This window comes from Lissotriton helveticus, chromosome 3_1 (assembly GCF_964261635.1).
Source record: "Lissotriton helveticus chromosome 3_1, aLisHel1.1, whole genome shotgun sequence".
Taxonomy (NCBI): domain Eukaryota; kingdom Metazoa; phylum Chordata; class Amphibia; order Caudata; family Salamandridae; genus Lissotriton; species Lissotriton helveticus.
Window position 1 is genome coordinate 1,331,994,614 of NC_136061.1, and position 14,670 is coordinate 1,332,009,283.

Consider the following 14,670-nt stretch of genomic DNA (forward strand, 5'->3'; position numbering starts at 1 on the left):
AAGCGGAGAAATATTCCTCTGCAACACTGCCTCTGCTGGCCATTCAGTATAATCTGCAGATGGAAAAGTCCACTGTTAGTCAATTTTTAGAACTTGAATATTTCCAAAGAAATGCAACACTACCAAAAAATGATTTTTATAAAGTGTCAATCATTAGTACTATGGTGTATCTAATATTGTGAAAATCCAAAACTCATTAAAATTATAATCTCAATTTAGATTTCAACCTAGCTGACTTCTTTCAATCCTATGCCTCATTTGCTGGTACATTCTACACAACTATAGCACCTATATGAGGACTTGGATAGAAAGATCTCTTTGGCAGCCAAGAGATAGCGTACCCTTCTCACAAGGATTATTTTAGGTTATGGTACACTATAGCAATTCAGTGATCTGATAAGCTAAGGGAGGAAGGTTTATGCTACGGTTCGTGGGAATAATAAAAACTATGAATAATAGATTCTAACATCTTCATTTTAGCACATCCATATCAGTTAACCTATAGAGAATTCCAGAATGTTATGATCAACCACTCCTTCAAACAAATGTATGAGTCTCAAATAATGGCCCAGGTCCTTTCATCTCACCACCCTAGTCTTCAGCTGGGCATCCTGTCTACATTGCTCCCTTTTCTATACCATGATACATGTATCCTATTGCGTACTAGGCAACTGATTGGCCCTCCTGTCAGATGACATCCTGCTGTATCTTTGTGATGTAATGGCACCACTTGACCAATCGCCCTGGGTGAAGATTATTACACCGGAGGACCAGAAATCAGCAATTACACACTAGGTAACTATCTGTGAATATGACTGCACAGCAAGTAGGAGGTGTAATGGGAATAGACTCAGCACCATTGAAAGCAGTGGGCTCCTATTTAAAGAGGGCTAGAGTTAGAAGAAGCAACTGATTGGCCCTCATGTCAGAAGACATCCTGCTGTAGCTTTGTGATGTAATGGCACCACATGACCAATTGCCCTGGGAGACGATTACACCGGAGGACCAGACATCAGCAATTACACACTAGGTAAGTATCTGGGAATATGATTCCACAGCAAGTAGGAGGTGTAATGGGAATATACTCTGCACCATTGAAAGCATTGGGCTCCTATTTAAAGAGGGCTAGAGTTAGAAGAACACAGTCTCTAAACAGCAGTCCATCTGGAGTATCAGAGTCCCACTCACAGAGAGCAGGGAAACAGGTTAAATAGCTTCCCTCCATCTGAAAGTAAGTCAATTGCTCTAACCTAAGACACCTCATTCCAGCCTGAAAGATGGTAATTACATCGGAAGACAGATTGCCTGCACAAGTATCTAAAGAAGATTTTGTCAGCCACATAGACAGTCAAAGTCTTTGATAAACTATCATGATGGCCATAGCGTCATCCATATTGCCACTGTCTTAGAAGATTATATTTATGCGGTAGACCCCACTAAATGGCACTGAGAGCCATCAGATGCTATGAACTTTTTATTAATGGCAAAATGAATAAATGAGATTTTGACTTACCATATATATTGATCGAGGCATGGAGAAGGCTGAGGAATGAGCTTTCTTTTTTTTTTTTCTCAGCAAGCGGAGAAATATTCCTCCGCAACACTGCCTCTGCTGGCCATTCAGTATAATCTGCAGATGGAAAAGTCCACTGTTAGTCAATTTTTAGAACTTGAATATTTCCAAAGAAATGCAACACTACCAAAAAATGATTTTTATAAAGTGTCAATCATTAGTACTATGGTGTATCTAATATTGTGAAAATCCAAAACTCATTAAAATTATAATCTCAATTTAGATTTCAACCTAGCTGACTTCTTTCAATCCTATGCCTCATTTGCTGGTACATTCTACACAACTATAGCACCTATATGAGGACTTGGATAGAAAGATCTCTTTGGCAGCCAAGAGATAGCGTACCCTTCTCACAAGGATTATTTTAGGTTATGGTACACTATAGCAATTCAGTGATCTGATAAGCTAAGGGAGGAAGGTTTATGCTACGGTTCGTGGGAATAATAAAAACTATGAATAATAGATTCTAACATCTTCATTTTAGCACATCCATATCAGTTAACCTATAGAGAATTCCAGAATGTTATGATCAACCACTCCTTCAAACAAATGTATGAGTCTCAAATAATGGCCCAGGTCCTTTCATCTCACCACCCTAGTCTTCAGCTGGGCATCCTGTCTACATTGCTCCCTTTTCTATACCATGATACATGTATCCTATTGCGTACTAGGCAACTGATTGGCCCTCCTGTCAGATGACATCCTGCTGTATCTTTGTGATGTAATGGCACCACTTGACCAATCGCCCTGGGTGAAGATTATTACACCGGAGGACCAGAAATCAGCAATTACACACTAGGTAACTATCTGTGAATATGACTGCACAGCAAGTAGGAGGTGTAATGGGAATAGACTCAGCACCATTGAAAGCAGTGGGCTCCTATTTAAAGAGGGCTAGAGTTAGAAGAAGCAACTGATTGGCCCTCATGTCAGAAGACATCCTGCTGTAGCTTTGTGATGTAATGGCACCACATGACCAATTGCCCTGGGAGACGATTACACCGGAGGACCAGACATCAGCAATTACACACTAGGTAAGTATCTGGGAATATGATTCCACAGCAAGTAGGAGGTGTAATGGGAATATACTCTGCACCATTGAAAGCATTGGGCTCCTATTTAAAGAGGGCTAGAGTTAGAAGAACACAGTCTCTAAACAGCAGTCCATCTGGAGTATCAGAGTCCCACTCACAGAGAGCAGGGAAACAGGTTAAATAGCTTCCCTCCATCTGAAAGTAAGTCAATTGCTCTAACCTAAGACACCTCATTCCAGCCTGAAAGATGGTAATTACATCGGAAGACAGATTGCCTGCACAAGTATCTAAAGAAGATTTTGTCAGCCACATAGACAGTCAAAGTCTTTGATAAACTATCATGATGGCCATAGCGTCATCCATATTGCCACTGTCTTAGAAGATTATATTTATGCGGTAGACCCCACTAAATGGCACTGAGAGCCATCAGATGCTATGAACTTTTTATTAATGGCAAAATGAATAAATGAGATTTTGACTTACCATATATATTGATCGAGGCATGGAGAAGGCTGAGGAATGAGCTTTCTTTTTTTTTTTTCTCAGCAAGCGGAGAAATATTCCTCCGCAACACTGCCTCTGCTGGCCATTCAGTATAATCTGCAGATGGAAAAGTCCACTGTTAGTCAATTTTTAGAACTTGAATATTTCCAAAGAAATGCAACACTACCAAAAAATGATTTTTATAAAGTGTCAATCATTAGTACTATGGTGTATCTAATATTGTGAAAATCCAAAACTCATTAAAATTATAATCTCAATTTAGATTTCAACCTAGCTGACTTCTTTCAATCCTATGCCTCATTTGCTGGTACATTCTACACAACTATAGCACCTATATGAGGACTTGGATAGAAAGATCTCTTTGGCAGCCAAGAGATAGCGTACCCTTCTCACAAGGATTATTTTAGGTTATGGTACACTATAGCAATTCAGTGATCTGATAAGCTAAGGGAGGAAGGTTTATGCTACGGTTCGTGGGAATAATAAAAACTATGAATAATAGATTCTAACATCTTCATTTTAGCACATCCATATCAGTTAACCTATAGAGAATTCCAGAATGTTATGATCAACCACTCCTTCAAACAAATGTATGAGTCTCAAATAATGGCCCAGGTCCTTTCATCTCACCACCCTAGTCTTCAGCTGGGCATCCTGTCTACATTGCTCCCTTTTCTATACCATGATACATGTATCCTATTGCGTACTAGGCAACTGATTGGCCCTCCTGTCAGATGACATCCTGCTGTATCTTTGTGATGTAATGGCACCACTTGACCAATCGCCCTGGGTGAAGATTATTACACCGGAGGACCAGAAATCAGCAATTACACACTAGGTAACTATCTGTGAATATGACTGCACAGCAAGTAGGAGGTGTAATGGGAATAGACTCAGCACCATTGAAAGCAGTGGGCTCCTATTTAAAGAGGGCTAGAGTTAGAAGAAGCAACTGATTGGCCCTCATGTCAGAAGACATCCTGCTGTAGCTTTGTGATGTAATGGCACCACATGACCAATTGCCCTGGGAGACGATTACACCGGAGGACCAGACATCAGCAATTACACACTAGGTAAGTATCTGGGAATATGATTCCACAGCAAGTAGGAGGTGTAATGGGAATATACTCTGCACCATTGAAAGCATTGGGCTCCTATTTAAAGAGGGCTAGAGTTAGAAGAACACAGTCTCTAAACAGCAGTCCATCTGGAGTATCAGAGTCCCACTCACAGAGAGCAGGGAAACAGGTTAAATAGCTTCCCTCCATCTGAAAGTAAGTCAATTGCTCTAACCTAAGACACCTCATTCCAGCCTGAAAGATGGTAATTACATCGGAAGACAGATTGCCTGCACAAGTATCTAAAGAAGATTTTGTCAGCCATATAGACAGTCAAAGTCTTTGATAAACTATCATGATGGCCATAGCGTCATCCATATTGCCACCGTCTTAGAAGATTATATTTATGCGGAAGACCCCACTAAATGGCACTGAGAGCCATCAGATGCTATGAACTTTTTATTAATGGCAAAATGAATAAATGAGATTTTGACTTACCATATATATTGATCGAGGCATGGAGAAGGCTGAGGAATGAGCTTTCTTTTTTTTTTTTCTCAGCAAGCGGAGAAATATTCCTCTGCAACACTGCCTCTGCTGGCCATTCAGTATAATCTGCAGATGGAAAAGTCCACTGTTAGTCAATTTTTAGAACTTGAATATTTCCAAAGAAATGCAACACTACCAAAAAATGATTTTTATAAAGTGTCAATCATTAGTACTATGGTGTATCTAATATTGTGAAAATCCAAAACTCATTAAAATTATAATCTCAATTTAGATTTCAACCTAGCTGACTTCTTTCAATCCTATGCCTCATTTGCTGGTACATTCTACACAACTATAGCACCTATATGAGGACTTGGATAGAAAGATCTCTTTGGCAGCCAAGAGATAGCGTACCCTTCTCACAAGGATTATTTTAGGTTATGGTACACTATAGCAATTCAGTGATCTGATAAGCTAAGGGAGGAAGGTTTATGCTACGGTTCGTGGGAATAATAAAAACTATGAATAACAGATTCTAACATCTTCATTTTAGTACATCCATATCAGTTAACCTATAGAGAATTCCAGAATGTTATGATCAACCACTCCTTCAAACAAATGTATGAGTCTCAAATAATGGCCCAGGTCCTTTCATCTCACCACCCTAGTCTTCAGCTGGGCATCCTGTCTACATTGCTCCCTTTTCTATACCATGATACATGTATCCTATTGCGTACTAGGCAACTGATTGGCCCTCCTGTCAGATGACATCCTGCTGTATCTTTGTGATGTAATGGCACCACTTGACCAATCGCCCTGGGTGAAGATTATTACACCGGAGGACCAGAAATCAGCAATTACACACTAGGTAACTATCTGTGAATATGACTGCACAGCAAGTAGGAGGTGTAATGGGAATAGACTCTGCACCATTGAAAGCAGTGGGCTCCTATTTAAAGAGGGCTAGAGTTAGAAGAAGCAACTGATTGGCCCTCATGGCAGAAGACATCCTGCTGTAGCTTTGTAATGTAATGGCACCACATGACCAATTGCCCTGGGAGACGATTACACCGGAGCACCAGACATCAGCAATTACACACTAGGTAAATATCTGGGAATATGACTCCACAGCAAGTAGGAGGTGTAATGGGAATATACTCTGCACCATTGAAAGCATTGGGCTCCTATTTAAAGAGGGCTAGAGTTAGAAGAACACAGTCTCTAAACAGCAGTCCATCTGGAGTATCAGAGTCCCACTCACAGAGAGCAGGGAAACAGGTTAAATAGCTTCCCTCCATCTGAAAGTAAGTCAATTGCTCTAACCTAAGACACCTCATTCCAGCCTGAAAGATGGTAATTACATCGGAAGACAGATTGCCTGCACAAGTATCTAAAGAAGATTTTGTCAGCCACATAGACAGTCAAAGTCTTTGATAAACTATCATGATGGCCATAGCGTCATCCATATTGCCACCGTCTTAGAAGATTATATTTATGCGGAAGACCCCACTAAATGGCACTGAGAGCCATCAGATGCTATGAACTTTTTATTAATGGCAAAATGAATAAATGAGATTTTGACTTACCATATATATTGATCGAGGCATGGAGAAGGCTGAGGAATGAGCTTTCTTTTTTTTTTTTCTCAGCAAGCGGAGAAATATTCCTCTGCAACACTGCCTCTGCTGGCCATTCAGTATAATCTGCAGATGGAAAAGTCCACTGTTAGTCAATTTTTAGAACTTGAATATTTCCAAAGAAATGCAACACTACCAAAAAATGATTTTTATAAAGTGTCAATCATTAGTACTATGGTGTATCTAATATTGTGAAAATCCAAAGCTCACTAAAAATTATAATCTCAATTTAGATTTCAACCTAGCTGACTTCTTTCAATCCTATGCCTCATTTGCTGGTACATTCTACACAACTATAGCACCTATATGAGGACTTGGATAGAAAGATCTCTTTGGCAGCCAAGAGATAGCGTACCCTTCTCACAAGGATTATTTTAGGTTATGGTACACTATAGCAATTCAGTGATCTGATAAGCTAAGGGAGGAAGGTTTATGCTACGGTTCGTGGGAATAATAAAAACTATGAATAACAGATTCTAACATCTTCATTTTAGCACATCCATATCAGTTAACCTATAGAGAATTCCAGAATGTTATGATCAACCACTCCTTCAAACAAATGTATGAGTCTCAAATAATGGCCCAGGTCCTTTCATCTCACCACCCTAGTCTTCAGCTGCGCATCCTGTCTACATTGCTCCCTTTTCTATACCATGATACATGTATCCTATTGCGTACTAGGCAATTGATTGGCCCTCCTGTCAGATGACATCCTGCTGTATCTTTGTGATGTAATGGCACCACTTGACCAATCGCCCTGGGTGAAGATTATTACACCGGAGGACCAGAAATCAGCAATTACACACTAGGTAACTATCTGTGAATATGACTGCACAGCAAGTAGGAGGTGTAATGGGAATAGACTCTGCACCATTGAAAGCAGTGGGCTCCTATTTAAAGAGGGCTAGAGTTAGAAGAAGCAACTGATTGGCCCTCATGTCAGAAGACATCCTGCTGTAGCTTTGTAACGTAATGGCACCACATGACCAATTGCCCTGGGAGACGATTACACCGGAGCACCAGACATCAGCAATTACACACTAGGTAAATATCTGGGAATATGACTCCACAGCAAGTAGGAGGTGTAATGGGAATATACTCTGCACCATTGAAAGCATTGGGCTCCTATTTAAAGAGGGCTGGAGTTAGAAGAACACAGTCTCTAAACAGCAGTCCATCTGGAGTATCAGAGTCCCACTCACAGAGAGCAGGGAAACAGGTTAAATAGCTTCCCTCCATCTGAAAGTAAGTCAATTGCTCTAACCTAAGACACCTCATTCCAGCCTGAAAGATGGTAATTACATCGGAAGACAGATTGCCTGCACAAGTATCTAAAGAAGATTTTGTCAGCCACATAGACAGTCAAAGTCTTTGATAAACTATCATGATGGCCATAGCGTCATCCATATTGCCACCGTCTTAGAAGATTATATTTATGCGGAAGACCCCACTAAATGGCACTGAGAGCCATCAGATGCTATGAACTTTTTATTAATGGCAAAATGAATAAATGAGATTTTGACTTACCATATATATTGATCGAGGCATGGAGAAGGCTGAGGAATGAGCTTTCTTTTTTTTTTTTCTCAGCAAGCGGAGAAATATTCCTCTGCAACACTGCCTCTGCTGGCCATTCAGTATAATCTGCAGATGGAAAAGTCCACTGTTAGTCAATTTTTAGAACTTGAATATTTCCAAAGAAATGCAACACTACCAAAAAATGATTTTTATAAAGTGTCAATCATTAGTACTATGGTGTATCTAATATTGTGAAAATCCAAAACTCATTAAAATTATAATCTCAATTTAGATTTCAACCTAGCTGACTTCTTTCAATCCTATGCCTCATTTGCTGGTACATTCTACACAACTATAGCACCTATATGAGGACTTGGATAGAAAGATCTCTTTGGCAGCCAAGAGATAGCGTACCCTTCTCACAAGGATTATTTTAGGTTATGGTACACTATAGCAATTCAGTGATCTGATAAGCTAAGGGAGGAAGGTTTATGCTACGGTTCGTGGGAATAATAAAAACTATGAATAACAGATTCTAACATCTTCATTTTAGCACATCCATATCAGTTAACCTATAGAGAATTCCAGAATGTTATGATCAACCACTCCTTCAAACAAATGTATGAGTCTCAAATAATGGCCCAGGTCCTTTCATCTCACCACCCTAGTCTTCAGCTGGGCATCCTGTCTACATTGCTCCCTTTTCTATACCATGATACATGTATCCTATTGCGTACTAGGCAATTGATTGGCCCTCCTGTCAGATGACATCCTGCTGTATCTTTGTGATGTAATGGCACCACTTGACCAATCGCCCTGGGTGAAGATTATTACACCGGAGGACCAGAAATCAGCAATTACACACTAGGTAACTATCTGTGAATATGACTGCACAGCAAGTAGGAGGTGTAATGGGAATAGACTCTGCACCATTGAAAGCAGTGGGCTCCTATTTAAAGAGGGCTAGAGTTAGAAGAAGCAACTGATTGGCCCTCATGTCAGAAGACATCCTGCTGTAGCTTTGTAATGTAATGGCACCACATGACCAATTGCCCTGGGAGACGATTACACCGGAGCACCAGACATCAGCAATTACACACTAGGTAAATATCTGGGAATATGACTCCACAGCAAGTAGGAGGTGTAATGGGAATATACTCTGCACCATTGAAAGCATTGGGCTCCTATTTAAAGAGGGCTAGAGTTAGAAGAACACAGTCTCTAAACAGCAGTCCATCTGGAGTATCAGAGTCCCACTCACAGAGAGCAGGGAAACAGGTTAAATAGCTTCCCTCCATCTGAAAGTAAGTCAATTGCTCTAACCTAAGACACCTCATTCCAGCCTGAAAGATGGTAATTACATCGGAAGACAGATTGCCTGCACAAGTATCTAAAGAAGATTTTGTCAGCCACATAGACAGTCAAAGTCTTTGATAAACTATCATGATGGCCATAGCGTCATCCATATTGCCACCGTCTTAGAAGATTATATTTATGCGGAAGACCCCACTAAATGGCACTGAGAGCCATCAGATGCTATGAACTTTTTATTAATGGCAAAATGAATAAATGAGATTTTGACTTACCATATATATTGATCGAGGCATGGAGAAGGCTGAGGAATGAGCTTTCTTTTTTTTTTTTTCTCAGCAAGCGGAGAAATATTCCTCTGCAACACTGCCTCTGCTGGCCATTCAGTATAATCTGCAGATGGAAAAGTCCACTGTTAGTCAATTTTTAGAACTTGAATATTTCCAAAGAAATGCAACACTACCAAAAAATGATTTTTATAAAGTGTCAATCATTAGTACTATGGTGTATCTAATATTGTGAAAATCCAAAACTCATTAAAATTATAATCTCAATTTAGATTTCAACCTAGCTGACTTCTTTCAATCCTATGCCTCATTTGCTGGTACATTCTACACAACTATAGCACCTATATGAGGACTTGGATAGAAAGATCTCTTTGGCAGCCAAGAGATAGCGTACCCTTCTCACAAGAATTATTTTAGGGTATGGTACACTATAACAATTCAGTGATCTGATAAGCTAAGGGAGGAAGGTTTATGCTACGGTTCGTGGGAATAATAAAAACTATGAATAACAGATTCTAACATCTTCATTTTAGCACATCCATATCAGTTAACCTATAGAGAATTCCAGAATGTTATGATCAACCACTCCTTCAAACAAATGTATGAGTCTCAAATAATGGCCCAGGTCCTTTCATCTCACCACCCTAGTCTTCAGCTGGGCCTCCTGTCTACATTGCTCCCTTTTCTATACCATGATACATGTATCCTATTGCGTACTAGGCAATTGATTGGCCCTCCTGTCAGATGACATCCTGCTGTATCTTTGTGATGTAATGGCACCACTTGACCAATCGCCCTGGGTGAAGATTATTACACCGGAGGACCAGAAATCAGCAATTACACACTAGGTAACTATCTGTGAATATGACTGCACAGCAAGTAGGAGGTGTAATGGGAATAGACTCTGCACCATTGAAAGCAGTGGGCTCCTATTTAAAGAGGGCTAGAGTTAGAAGAAGCAACTGATTGGCCCTCATGGCAGAAGACATCCTGCTGTAGCTTTGTAATGTAATGGCACCACATGACCAATTGCCCTGGGAGACGATTACACCGGAGCACCAGACATCAGCAATTACACACTAGGTAAATATCTGGGAATATGACTCCACAGCAAGTAGGAGGTGTAATGGGAATATACTCTGCACCATTGAAAGCATTGGGCTCCTATTTAAAGAGGGCTAGAGTTAGAAGAACACAGTCTCTAAACAGCAGTCCATCTGGAGTATCAGAGTCCCACTCACAGAGAGCAGGGAAACAGGTTAAATAGCTTCCCTCCATCTGAAAGTAAGTCAATTGCTCTAACCTAAGACACCTCATTCCAGCCTGAAAGATGGTAATTACATCGGAAGACAGATTGCCTGCACAAGTATCTAAAGAAGATTTTGTCAGCCACATAGACAGTCAAAGTCTTTGATAAACTATCATGATGGCCATAGCGTCATCCATATTGCCACCGTCTTAGAAGATTATATTTATGCGGAAGACCCCACTAAATGGCACTGAGAGCCATCAGATGCTATGAACTTTTTATTAATGGCAAAATGAATAAATGAGATTTTGACTTACCATATATATTGATCGAGGCATGGAGAAGGCTGAGGAATGAGCTTTCTTTTTTTTTTTTCTCAGCAAGCGGAGAAATATTCCTCTGCAACACTGCCTCTGCTGGCCATTCAGTATAATCTGCAGATGGAAAAGTCCACTGTTAGTCAATTTTTAGAACTTGAATATTTCCAAAGAAATGCAACACTACCAAAAAATGATTTTTATAAAGTGTCAATCATTAGTACTATGGTGTATCTAATATTGTGAAAATCCAAAACTCATTAAAATTATAATCTCAATTTAGATTTCAACCTAGCTGACTTCTTTCAATCCTATGCCTCATTTGCTGGTACATTCTACACAACTATAGCACCTATATGAGGACTTGGATAGAAAGATCTCTTTGGCAGCCAAGAGATAGCGTACCCTTCTCACAAGGATTATTTTAGGTTATGGTACACTATAGCAATTCAGTGATCTGATAAGCTAAGGGAGGAAGGTTTATGCTACGGTTCGTGGGAATAATAAAAACTATGAATAACAGATTCTAACATCTTCATTTTAGCACATCCATATCAGTTAACCTATAGAGAATTCCAGAATGTTATGATCAACCACTCCTTCAAACAAATGTATGAGTCTCAAATAATGGCCCAGGTCCTTTCATCTCACCACCCTAGTCTTCAGCTGCGCATCCTGTCTACATTGCTCCCTTTTCTATACCATGATACATGTATCCTATTGCGTACTAGGCAATTGATTGGCCCTCCTGTCAGATGACATCCTGCTGTATCTTTGTGATGTAATGGCACCACTTGACCAATCGCCCTGGGTGAAGATTATTACACCGGAGGACCAGAAATCAGCAATTACACACTAGGTAACTATCTGTGAATATGACTGCACAGCAAGTAGGAGGTGTAATGGGAATAGACTCTGCACCATTGAAAGCAGTGGGCTCCTATTTAAAGAGGGCTAGAGTTAGAAGAAGCAACTGATTGGCCCTCATGTCAGAAGACATCCTGCTGTAGCTTTGTAATGTAATGGCACCACATGACCAATTGCCCTGGGAGACGATTACACCGGAGCACCAGACATCAACAATTACACACTAGGTAAATATCTGGGAATATGACTCCACAGCAAGTAGGAGGTGTAATGGGAATATACTCTGCACCATTGAAAGCATTGGGCTCCTATTTAAAGAGGGCTAGAGTTAGAAGAACACAGTCTCTAAACAGCAGTCCATCTGGAGTATCAGAGTCCCACTCACAGAGAGCAGGGAAACAGGTTAAATAGCTTCCCTCCATCTGAAAGTAAGTCAATTGCTCTAACCTAAGACACCTCATTCCAGCCTGAAAGATGGTAATTACATCGGAAGACAGATTGCCTGCACAAGTATCTAAAGAAGATTTTGTCAGCCACATAGACAGTCAAAGTCTTTGATAAACTATCATGATGGCCATAGCGTCATCCATATTGCTACCGTCTTAGAAGATTATATTTATGCGGAAGACCCCACTAAATGGCACTGAGAGCCATCAGATGCTATGAACTTCTATTAATGGCAAAATGAATGAATGAGATTTTGACTTACCATATATATTGATCGAGGCATGGAGAAGGCTGAGGAATGAGCTTTCTTTTTTTTTTTCTCAGCAAGCGGAGAAATATTCCTCTGCAACACTGCCTCTGCTGGCCATTCAGTATAATCTGCAGATGGAAAAGTCCACTGTTAGTCAATTTTTAGAACTTGAATATTTCCAAAGAAATGCAACACTACCAAAAAATGATTTTTATAAAGTGTCAATCATTAGTACTACGGTGTATCTAATATTGTGAAAATCCAAAACTCATTAAAATTATAATCTCAATTTAGATTTCAACCTAGCTGACTTCTTTCAATCCTATGCCTCATTTGCTGGTACATTCTACACAACTATAGCACCTATATGAGGACTTGGATAGAAAGATCTCTTTGGCAGCCAAGAGATAGCGTACCCTTCTCACAAGGATTATTTTAGGTTATGGTACACTATAGCAATTCAGTGATCTGATAAGCTAAGGGAGGAAGGTTTATGCTACGGTTCGTGGGAATAATAAAAACTATGAATAACAGATTCTAACATCTTCATTTTAGCACATCCATATCAGTTAACCTATAGAGAATTCCAGAATGTTATGATCAACCACTCCTTCAAACAAATGTATGAGTCTCAAATAATGGCCCAGGTCCTTTCATCTCACCACCCTAGTCTTCAGCTGGGCATCCTGTCTACATTGCTCCCTTTTCTATACCATGATACATGTATCCTATTGCGTACTAGGCAATTGATTGGCCCTCCTGTCAGATGACATCCTGCTGTATCTTTGTGATGTAATGGCACCACTTGACCAATCGCCCTGGGTGAAGATTATTACACCGGAGGACCAGAAATCAGCAATTACACACTAGGTAACTATCTGTGAATATGACTGCACAGCAAGTAGGAGGTGTAATGGGAATAGACTCTGCACCATTGAAAGCAGTGGGCTCCTATTTAAAGAGGGCTAGAGTTAGAAGAAGCAACTGATTGGCCCTCATGTCAGAAGACATCCTGCTGTAGCTTTGTAATGTAATGGCACCACATGACCAATTGCCCTGGGAGACGATTACACCGGAGCACCAGACATCAGCAATTACACACTAGGTAAATATCTGGGAATATGACTCCACAGCAAGTAGGAGGTGTAATGGGAATATACTCTGCACCATTGAAAGCATTGGGCTCCTATTTAAAGAGGGCTAGAGTTAGAAGAACACAGTCTCTAAACAGCAGTCCATCTGGAGTATCAGAGTCCCACTCACAGAGAGCAGGGAAACAGGTTAAATAGCTTCCCTCCATCTGAAAGTAAGTCAATTGCTCTAACCTAAGACACCTCATTCCAGCCTGAAAGATGGTAATTACATCGGAAGACAGATTGCCTGCACAAGTATCTAAAGAAGATTTTGTCAGCCACATAGACAGTCAAAGTCTTTGATAAACTATCATGATAACCATAGCGTCATCCATATTGCCACCGTCTTAGAAGATTATATTTATGCGGAAGACCCCACTAAATGGCACTGAGAGCCATCAGATGCTATGAACTTTTTATTAATGGCAAAATGAATAAATGAGATTTTGACTTACCATATATATTGATCGAGGCATGGAGAAGGCTGAGGAATGAGCTTTCTTTTTTTTTTTTCTCAGCAAGCGGAGAAATATTCCTCTGCAACACTGCCTCTGCTGGCCATTCAGTATAATCTGCAGATGGAAAAGTCCACTGTTAGTCAATTTTTAGAACTTGAATATTTCCAAAGAAATGCAACACTACCAAAAAATGATTTTTATAAAGTGTCAATCATTAGTACTATGGTGTATCTAATATTGTGAAAATCCAAAACTCATTAAAATTATAATCTCAATTTAGATTTCAACCTAGCTGACTTCTTTCAATCCTATGCCTCATTTGCTGGTACATTCTACACAACTATAGCACCTATATGAGGACTTGGATAGAAAGATCTCTTTGGCAGCCAAGAGATAGCGTACCCTTCTCACAAGGATTATTTTAGGTTATGGTACACTATAGCAATTCAGTGATCTGATAAGCTAAGGGAGGAAGGTTTATGCTACGGTTCGTGGGAATAATAAAAACTATGAATAATAGATTCTAACATCTTCATTT